We start from the raw sequence: 11,241 nt of genomic DNA, 5'->3' as shown, positions 1-11,241 counted from the left end.
CGGTTCGGGGATTCAGGAGGGTGACTAAGAAAACACCTCTGAGCATTCAAAAGCTGATTTCTGTGCACAAACAAACCCTTCTGAAGGGTTGTGTTGTGGTCCAGTCTGGTATCCGGAGGGCCTGGGTGTTATTTTAATCCGGGGCACAGAGGACTCATCGATCGGGCCAATTAGGGAACTTAAGTGAAAGTGAAACCCATCATACTACGGTGAGCCGGTCCTCTCCTGTTGCTAAGCAACTCGGATAACTCAAAGACTTGTGGGATAAAGGTGAACAAGCTTTTTTGATGAGTGGAAAAACCTTCCAGCCTCCTTCTCTGCTCTCTCAGTGATCTCGTCATGGCTGATGCGGATGTTCACAACCATTCTTTGAACTGTTGTTTCATAATATCTGTTTAACATCTGGTGCGCGATGTCAGGGAAGGTATCATCATTTAAACATGTTTTTTCACCCACGTCAAGATAAACAGTGGTGTCATTATCGGGATTTAATTCGAGCGCGGACTGTTTCTATCAGCCTAGGATGAGGGAAAATTTTCCTAATTTAGACGTATCTGGACAAGTCATAAAATAAGAGACAGGAAAATCGTGTCTCATACTCATGACTTCACTTTTCTTATTTTATATTTGCTTGCGCTTTCTTGCAGGTTCTCAGTGGATCCTGGTGGGAGCCTCCGGTTCCATGCGGGGTGGTGCGCGCTGGGATTGCCATTACCAATGACTGTTGTTGCTATGCACCTGTCTGTCTCTGTCTGTCTCTCTCTCTGTCTCTGTCTGTCTTCTCTCTCCTCTCTTCTCTCTCTCTCTCTCTCTCTCTGCTCTCTGCCTTTCTCTCTCTGTCTCCTCTCCCTCTGTCTCTCTCTCTCTCTCGTCTTCTCGCTCTCTCTCTCTTCTCTGTCTCTCTCTCTCTCTCTCTTCTCTCCTGTTAAAGGCAGTTGTTTCCTTTGTTGCCCCTGTCTCCTCAAGGGTCTTGCTCACGGGTGGGGTCACTGTTGGGTCTCTGTTAAATGTGTGATAAGGGAGTTTTCGGTCTAAGAACGGTGGCTCGTGGTCTTGGGAAAAGTGGTCCTGAGATAACTTCTGTTTATGAGATTGGTGCTATACAAATAAAATTGAACTTGAAATTGAATTGAAAATTGACATATATGTTGAGGCGCTCTCAGCTCTTAAAGGTTATCAATTATATACTGAGTTTGCTTCTTTTTTCTCTTCCACTTAGAATGAAGTTACGATGATCTTGAAGGTAAAGAGATGGAGTGTTTTTGTCTCTGGAGTCTGGTGGAGATGTGATACGTGATGATTTACAGTGCTTATCAAAAGACCTTGTTTAAGCTTACCAGAAGAGTGACCTCCTTGCTGAACATGAGCTTCTGAAAAACCTGAAGCATGAACACCTCTACTGTGTGTGTGTGTGTGTGTGTTGTGTGTGCGCGGTGGTGCGTGTGTGTGGTGTTTGAGAAGACAGGTCAATGGCTCGCTGAGCTTTCTGCACCTGATAGAATGCGCCAGGTCTGAGGCAGGCTTCTTTGTCCCTGCAAGCCACATCTCACACCACACACTACAGCTGCCCACCAATTCAGGCTTGGCGTCCGGCGGACCCACACCGAACCCGCGCAGTGCCAACTGGCTTTATTCACGCGTGGACGACCACTTCAGATCGCCAATCGATAAAGCGCAAGAAATATAACATAAGAAAGTGAAGTCATGATATGAGACAGATTTTCCTGTCTCTGTATTTTATGACTTGTCAGATACGTTAATTAGGAACATTTCCTCATTAGGCTGATAAGAAACAGTCTGGCTGACATTAAATCCGATATGACACCATGTTTATCTCTGACGTGGGTGAACAAACATGTTTAAATGACTGGATACCTTCCTGACATCTGCTGCACAGATGTTAAACTGATGTATGAATGAAACACACAGTTAGTGGTTGTGAACATCCGCATCAGCTGACGCAGATCACTGAGAGAGCAGAGAGGAGGCTGGGAAGGTGTTTTTACACTCATCAAAGCTTGTTCACCTTTATCCCACAAGTCTTTGAGTTATCGAGTTGCTTAGCAACAGGAGAGGACCGGCTCACGTAGTATGTGTGTGTCACTTCACTTAAGTTCCCTAATTGGCCCGATCGATAGTCCTCTGTGCCCGGATTAAATAACACAGGCCCTCGGATCCAGACTGGACCACAACACAACCTTCAGAGGAGTTTGTTTGTGCACAGAAATCAGCTTTTAATGCTCAGAGTGTGTTTTCTTAGTCACCCTCTGATCCCCGAACCACCGCACCAGGCAGGTGGAGGTGTGCCCCTAACGTCTGTAGGTTTGTGAAGCTCAGTGTGGTCGACTCTGGCTGTCACCATCTTGGCAGTCCTGACTCCGCCGGTTGATCCAGAGAGGTGGAGCTGAATGAAACCTGGTTACTGAAAACACTGTGACGGCACCCAACTCAAAGCAGCCACGTTTTTTGTTACCTTAAAATGAGACGTTTATATCGAAAGACGGAGCGGGTCCTCTTCTGGTGGAGTCCGCCATGTTTCTACAGAAGCCCCGAACGGACAAACCAAACACTGACTCTTATATCAGGACATCAAAGCTTAATAATGTCTCAGCTAGTAAGACTTCAGTAGGTAATGTGTAAATATGTTGCTAGGAAACCTCTGCTGTGCTGTCCAATCAAGAGTAATCCGCCATGTAAACAGGAAGTCACTGTAGCATCACAAAATTACAATTTTAAAGGCAAAAATATAAATCTATAATCTGTAAATATATTTGTTTTATTTCATAATCGTATGAGAGGGAAATATCTGATTATGCTAAGCTAACTAACATTATTTACTCTTTTAATCAAATATTATTAGCATATAACGTTTGGTATGTTGTGTTATTTTAGTGATTTAGTGAACAGCATTTATCAAGTTTCAGGTACTGCGGATATTAGTTTGTCCAGTTAGCTAGTTTCACCTGGCAGTTAGTGGACGTAAACAAATATTTAGTAACAACTAATCTCTACGTAAGAACTAGTTTGTGAGCTGTGACCTGTTTTAATTCAGCATATAGTTGTATAACTAATATATCATGCTAACAGACTGAGGCTAAGGCTGACAGGTTATACTTTCATTATGAATCTGCCGTCCACTCAGGTGGTTAAATGTTTGCGGTGCGGACATGGTGAAAATGAAACATCATCCAGTCTCGTGTTTAACTTGTGAGACGTCCTGGTGGATTCATTTTCAAACTGCAGCTAAATCAACACAGATCTGCTTCCAGGGCTTTTTCCTCAGGATGTGAAGTGTTGATCCAGCGGAGCAGCGAGAGCCAGAGGGCGAAATCCAACACTTTCAAGGCCAGTCAGTCATTTTTAAGGTATTATGTTGTTCCCGACTCCAAAAACGGTTGAGATCTTTCCACTGCGCCTGTGAACGGATACTGGAAACATTTATCTAAAGCTAATTTTGACGGCTGCTTTTTATTGAACTCGATAAAAAAATCTTATTGTTGTGAAATGTAACCTTATAAATCTACTTTATTTGTACATCATGCAGAGACAAACTCATTAAACTATAAACATGTTTTTAAAATAAAATCCTATTTCACACACATACATTCACATAATTGATAGTAATTATTGCTTCTTCCACAACGTGTTTGTAGCAGAGACACCATGAGAGTCCATTATAAAGGAAAACCACCCAAAGAACAGCCGGTAAAGAACAGCCGGTAAAGAACAGCCTGTAGACCACAGCAGCAGCAGATCAGATAGAAAACTTAAAGAGAGAGAGAGGATGAAACAGCAGAGGTCACATAGAAACACACAGTTTCCTAATCGACCCGATTATTAGAAATATATTTAAACTCACCACTGACTGTAATTTTACACTGTAAACAATAACGGGATGGTGAGCTGACAGAGAAGCTTCCTCACTGATCTCAGTTACAGTCTAATAAGCCTGTGTGTGTGTGTGTGTGTGTGTGTGTGTGTGTGTGTGTGATACTGACGGCACTGTAGTTACATTAGGGAGCTGCTGCCTGACCCCCCAGCTTAGAAACCACTGGGTTAAACTATATTTCACTTTTTAAACCTTTATAGTCAGTGTGTGTGTGTGTGTGTGTGTGTGTGTGTCTGGTGTGTGTGTGTGTGCAGCATTGTCCTGTGGAGGTGCTGCCTCGACATAAATATGTATTTCCTGTCGACACCATCAGCTTGGAGAAAAATGTAAATTTAACATTCATCTCACTGCCGCCTCCTCCCCAGGACTGTGTGTGTGTGACTGTGTGAGAGTGTGTGAGTGTGTCAGTGTGTGTGTGCAACCAGCCACTGAGCCTGCAGGGCTGCAGAAGAGGATAGAAACACATTTTCACTCACACTTCCTCCTTATCTTCCTTTCTAATTTTCTCACACACGCGCACACACACGCACACACACACACACACACACACACTCTCTTACACACAAACACACACAGCAGTACAGTGATATTCAGCTAAAAGGGGGGATGGTTTAAATTTTAATGACTTGTGCAGGAGGAAACACTCGGGTGCACAGGGCAGAATCTATAATCCTCTTTATTGAAGGGTGTGTGTGTGTGTGTGTGCGTGTGTGTGCGTGTGTGATGGCTTATTTCACAAATCAATTAGAGTCGAACATGAAGAGGTGATATATATATATACTTTATATTTTGATGATTTGTGTTGTAATTGGAGCTGATTGAAGTTGATGCTGCGTTCAGGAGCGAACACGACTTCTCCACAACTCGTAATTTGACACATGATTTATGAGGAGCGCTCCTCCTCCTCCTCAGCCGATGAGTCTGACAGCTGTTCACATCTGTAAATACACACAGACAGGTTTGCTTTAAGTTAATGTCAGCTGTGTGCGTTCGATTGAATATAACACGGAGTCGTACAAAGCTTTATTACAACCAAATAAATACAGTTAATGACTGCTGAAGGATTTATATAAATACTGACATCTCTTCTTTTTCTATTAATAAGCAGCCGTATCTATTTATATATCAGCTGAACTGAAGGATCAATAACTCAGCTGGGCTGCAGAGAAATGGACAATTATCTGTCTGTGTGTGTGTGAGGACAGACAGGAGGAGGACAGACAGGCAGGTCTGAACCAACCAAACAGTAAACAATAAACAGAAGATCTTTGAATGTTCACTGAGGCTGTAAAACAACAGTCTCAATAACACACACGAGTCGACTGTTTTACCTCAGTTTGTAAAATGTAATTTTTGGATGGTTTGTTGAAAATGGAAATACTCTCTGGACCTGAATATGTTGGTTTAATAGAAAATGCTGAATAACTCAGAAGAGTCACTGCGATCTTTATGCACTCTTTGACCTGAGAGAAGATATTTCGACCCTGGGGTGTCTGGCTTTATAGTTTTTGTGGTGTTTCATCACCAAACGAGTTCTGATTCTTGAACCAGTTCTGTTAAAGATCGTTGCACAACTACACATAGAATATGACTTTGGTTCCCGAGGAAAACCTGCTGTTTGATTCCAGTTGGGAACAAACGTTTCAGGTTCTGAAGCAGTTTATTTTTTGGTCAAAATGCTCATGCTAAAGCTGCTTAAACCCGAACGGACTGTAGACGATGACTTTCCCTGTCGGTTCTGTTTCCGGTTGCTTCTGTTTTTAATAAAACACCTTCAACTGAAGACCGAACTGTCCAGACGTTTTTTATTTATTCATCAAAACAGAGACGGACTCAAAGTTTTATTCAGCATCAAGTATCGTGACGTCAGATGATTCGGGCAATAAATAGTTTGTCATTTCAAAAAATACACGTACTTGCTTTTGTGCATGGAGATCACAAAGAATCTAAAGAATCCATCTTGAAAGAACGAGGGTTTTTCTCCCGACTGACTTCAGTAAGAGTTTGACTGCATTATCTGGTTCATTGATCTGATTGGTTGTTCATCCAATCACCTGTATGTTATGTTTGTTGTAAATATGAAGCTACAGACATTACTGTGACCTCTGCAGCGTGAGTCAGCAGTCAGTCCGAGGTAAAGCAGGAGCAGCGGGGCGTTTGGATTGCCACTTACAAACCAAACCAGCTTCTCTTTGCAACATCACATCAAATCACACTCTCTGTCCGTCCTCATTGGACTGCAGGAAAGTCCTGATCGGGACCATTTTCCGCTGCTGCTCTTAAACACAGCCTGGACGGATGGAGAACATTAACGTGTATTCAGGCTTCAGATGCTTCTGATGGAGATTTATAATCACTGAGTTTATCTTTCATACGAGCAGCAAATATTCAGGTATTTTTAGCTTCATCTCGCTGGTTAAAATGACAGCAAGCTGATTAGATCAACTGTCAGCCTTTTTCTAGTAATTAGCTTGTGAATAATAAATGTAGATTAGCTAGCTAGTTTGCTACTGCTGCTAAGATTAGCCAGCTGTTTATATTGATTTTATCTTTTAACCATCTCTAAAATGTGGTTGTCTTTCCTACATAGATTAGTTTAGCATGTAGCATATCTCAGTACAGGAAAGGAGGAAGTTGACCGAGGTTCAAAAAGGGGCAGGGCTTATGAAGGCTCATTACTAGAGACCATAAACTCATCAGGAAACTGTTCACAGAGCCGCTGTGTTCACTATGTGCACCGTTAATGGTTGAAGCTCTGATTGTGAGTTTGTAACTCACTCCTGGACAAACAGATTTAAAATCCTCATGAGGCTAAATTAAGGTTAAATGATCACGTACAACCAGGACACCGTGTTTTCCTGCTGGTTTTCTCTTCGTCCTCACTGCAGGTGAAATAAACTTTATAAACTCTATTAAAACCAATATCCTGAGGAGCAGAATATTTTAGCCAGATAGCTGCTGCTTCCCGCTGCCTGGTTTATTCCCTCTCTCTCCGTTCTGATGTCATTAGCGGTGATTTATACGAGGGCTCTCTGGAACACGGATGGTGCCAATAGGTGGGATGCAGGTACATCGCCCCAGCCGCCGCCGCTGCCACCGCCACCACCCGCCTCACCCTGCTCCTCACTGCACCGGTGATTGATCAACATAAAGCAGAGCCACAGAAAGGAAACACCAAAACACACAATTAGTGGGTGTGTTTTGTTCCGGGAGACAACAGCTATTGTGTGTGATGAATAGAGAGGCTCGTCCACAGAGACCTGGAGCTTTATTTTGAAAAGCAGACCAGTCTTTAGTATTCTGCTGAGACAACCCTGATGAATTCATCCAGATTTTCATTTCAGACTCGTTTTGAATTGTCTGTTTTTTTTCTCCCTCCAATAACAAGACGGGAAATATTATATTTATGAATGAGGCATCTGAAGCTTCTCCGTGTCTGCTGCAGTTTAAATCCAGTAATTATGAAGGTGTCGGATTTAAATCCTGTTCTGCTGCTAAACACTTTATAAATGGACCCGACTGCAAAGAGGTTTGAAAATAGAATTTCTGTCTGCAGCATTTAAACATTTCCTTTAATATGGTGTTTGTGATGTTTGTGCGCTGTAATATGGTTCAAATTGATATCACAGTATGAATGTTTCAGTCAATACACATCAGATAAAATAATCAAATTAATGTTTAATTCACAACAACACAGGGTTACAAATCAGGATCATTTTCATTGCTATGGATAATTAATTAACAAAAATAAAACATTTGGCTTATAAAATGTCAGATAACCATGGTAACAGTGAGGCTGCACTGAGCTAAATGCTAACATCAGGATGCTAACAGGCATCCAAGAAGAGCAAAGCCAGTTTGAGTTAACCAATCTTAGCAAGATGAGAGCTAACTAGCTAACCTACATCACTTAAAAGAAAAGCTGGCTTTTGTTTTGCTAACATTAGCTATCAGATATAACTCAGGAAGAGCACAGCCAATTTGATGCTAGCTCATAGCAGTGGGCATAACGGGCACTCGGCCCTATTGGCTCCTTTAAACGATCAATATCTGCATGATATATGTAAGTGAAGGACTCTTTAATGTTTCTTTTGATTGTGTGATATTAATAAAAAGGTAAAATGTGCAGCAGAATCCTTTAAATTAATATAAACATGAGCTCATATAAGAAAGTGTAACTGATCCATATCGATGCAATCAGACTCAGCTTGCAGAACGTCTCGTTTAGTGATATGCAGATTTATGCAGTCATTTGCATAACAAATCAGTCCGCTGGTGTTGAGGTGATAATGAAAGTGAAAACAGGGAGATAAACACACACACACAGGAGACCAAGAAAACAGAAATAAAAGAAATAAGAGCAGAGTTTTAAGAAGAAAGAAAGACAAAGAAAAGGTTAACAGCTCACCTGCTGTTCAGGTGTGTGCTCAGTAATTCTGGTAAGTGGTGTCATTTCTACTCTTTCTATGTGGAAGCAGCTCAGTGCCGGTTTGTTTTCAACACCCTTTATTTTCTATGTGCAGTATATTCAGTATGTTGGAGGTCTCCAATCCATCTCAAAATCCAAATGTTGTGATGAATATTATATCTTATTGTATTTGTAGCTGCTGTTGTTTAGGATTTTCAGTGCAAAATGAAACTAAAATGAAAACAAAAAGATTATTTTCTTTAAGAGTCTCTGCGAGCAGCTCTGTGAGGCTGGACTTCAGGGTCCTATTAGCTGACTCTGTTGGACTGGGAGCTCCCAGTGAACAGCAGGTCCTGACACGTGCTACAGTACCACGTTGGTTTTCTTGCCAGGTTTAGCTCCTGACACCTTAAAGCTGAGTCAGCTAACATTAGCCTCACAAGATAACTATTTCTTAGCATGGAGGACATCAGGAAAGTCTAACTCTCTACCCCGGTTCAGTTGCACGCTAACAGCAGCTACATTAGCAGTTAGCGGAGTTGAGGCAGAGCAGCCGGAGGACGTCAGAGGATATAATCCAGTTTCACCCAAATCTGATAAAGTTGTGTGTTTGTACTGTAGATGCAGGTCAGAGGTCTGTAGTTTGATTCATATAGTAGCAACAATAATGATATTATTAATATTAACGTTATTTTACAAGTTTTAGTGAAGTCCAATATTTTGATGCTACTTGTATTTCAGAGGCAGTAATAAGATCTGATTGAGTCAATTTGACAATAGTTACAGAGCACAGGACAGATACAGGGCATAGGTCAGTACGGTAGATGCAGGTCAGAGCACTATAGTGTGTATTTGATTCATATAATAGTAACAATAATTACATTATTAATATGAACTAACATACAGTAATACCTAAACATAAGCCATAACTATAGAGACAGGCTATAGGTCAGCGCCATAGATATAAGAAATAGGTCAGCGCCATAGAGGGTCATAGAAGTCAGAGTTGTAGATCCAGGTCAGAGGTCTGTACTGTCAATTTGATTCATATAATGATATTAATATTAACTTTGTTTGATAACTTTAAGTGAAGGATTGTGTGATTGCAGTTGTTATCTTCAGTCTTTATTATATGATATGATATATGATAAGATATGAACACAGTATTCAGTCCTGACTGGTTTTGGTTGTTACCTTCAGATTTTAACACTCTTTCTGACTGTGCTAGCGAGCGGCGGTAGCGGGAAATATCGATTTTGATATAAAAATATATTGTTTTTGTATTTTGTGGTTCCAATAAGCGTTGGGTTTAGTCTTCAGTTCAGTCATTTTGAGAAGAGAAGCAGAGTCAGTCCTCTCGCTTCACACTGTAACAGCATACTGGCACACTGGTACAGCAGAGAGGAGCTGCTGGAAGCTGGACTGGTTCATTCTAGTCTGGGCTGCTTCTGCTTGGCGTGGGACCGTGTTTGCCATATGGTCTGCTCTGGCAGTAACACTCTGTACCGTTCACATGGCTGAACACTAAACAGTAATTAGTCACTTTCTATTCACACACTGCTCTATAACTGTCAACCATCAATTCATTTAATGCTTAATGTCTTTGGAACTATTTTCTTACAATTAAAGCATTAAGCAAAGAACAGGAAATTGCATTACTTCAACATCATGTCATACTCTGTTATATATCATGCTGTGAACATAATTAACCGCTCACTAAACCCCTCCTCCGAACAACAACACAACACAGCTCACAGTCACAACTCTTCAGAGAGATAGTCCGCTTTTAAACAGTTTGCAGTGTCTTATTTAGTCTTTACAAACCTGCTTTTTATTAGATCTAGAGAAGTTTACGATCCAGCAACTTGAGTTAACGTTATCTGAGTTAGCATTACATTTGTAAAACTCATCAGTTAGTCCTCATTGTCACGTTTAATGTGAAAAACTGTTAGCTTTCCAAAGACAACGTTAGGACAAAGTAAAACCAGACATAGATGCTAGGATTAACACTTTTATTACATTAAAAACAAAAAGGAACTTAACACGTAGTCACATTAGTTAGTTTATCAACATCAGAGATGTAACTATCACCATCGCAAAGCAATTTATTTAACATATTATAGTTTCATTATTTCAGATATTATGCATGACGTTATTTTTTTAAATTAACATTTAAAAACAATCCTAAGTACCCCTGCAGTACTCCAATGTAACCCCACGGCTGATTCTGATTGGCTGATTCGATCGTATCGTTGTCGGTCAGACGATTGATGGTCAGCAGCCATATGTTAGAGGCTGAACAGACTTTTCCTCCAGAGATTTTCTAATCACATCAGCTCTTCTACACTCAGAAGAGTTTTACTGCTTTTGTTTCTGTTGCCTACCCTTTATTTAGAAAGGTCAGCCCAGCCCAGCTGCTCAGTGTGTGTGTGTGTGTGGATGCTGTAAATCATACAGCAGTTTTATTAGCGCCTCCTCCACCAACAGACTGGGTGCTGCTTCAGGGGGCTGGCGGGGTTGAGATGATGTAATGGCTGAAACCTGAACAGATCTGAACACATTGACTCCTTTAGGACGTGCAGACTGATCAGCTGTGTGTTGTGTCTCCTCAGGCGCCGTCAGCAGGGAGCCGACCTCCAACAGTGAGTGATGTTTCTTTACTTTCTGCTCAGTTTTGATGTCTGGACACAGATAATAACTCCTCCAATCAACAAGAGTAACAGCTGTTAGTGAGCTTGTTTGGCATCTGTTGACCAAAATGTTTCCAAAACTGTTGAGACTGAACGTTTGAGGAGGTTCGTCGTCCTGTTTACTGTTATTTATTAATAATAGACAGTTATATAAGTTATATTAAGTTATAAGATAAGATAAGATAAGATATTCCTTTAATAGTCCCACAATGGGGAAATTCCAATAATTTAAAAAAATTACACTAAGTTATATT

General features: G+C 41.0%; 1 protein-coding gene across 1 annotated transcript in view; it reads left to right on the top strand.

Moving 5' to 3' along the window:
- Positions 1 to 11,241, top strand: part of enox1 (ecto-NOX disulfide-thiol exchanger 1) — a 110,228-nt gene that overhangs the window by 8,466 nt on the left and 90,521 nt on the right. The window contains 1 exon segment of the mRNA XM_035676250.1: positions 10,910 to 10,939. The gene's annotated coding sequence lies outside the window, so the exon portion shown is untranslated.

This window comes from Morone saxatilis, unplaced genomic scaffold (genome assembly GCF_004916995.1).
Source record: "Morone saxatilis isolate NCDOM2014 unplaced genomic scaffold, NCSU_SB_2.0 Contig5, whole genome shotgun sequence".
NCBI lineage: Eukaryota > Metazoa > Chordata > Actinopteri > Moronidae > Morone > Morone saxatilis.
The sequence above is the reverse complement of the archived record's forward strand: the minus strand, read 5'-3'. Positions and strand labels throughout refer to the sequence as shown.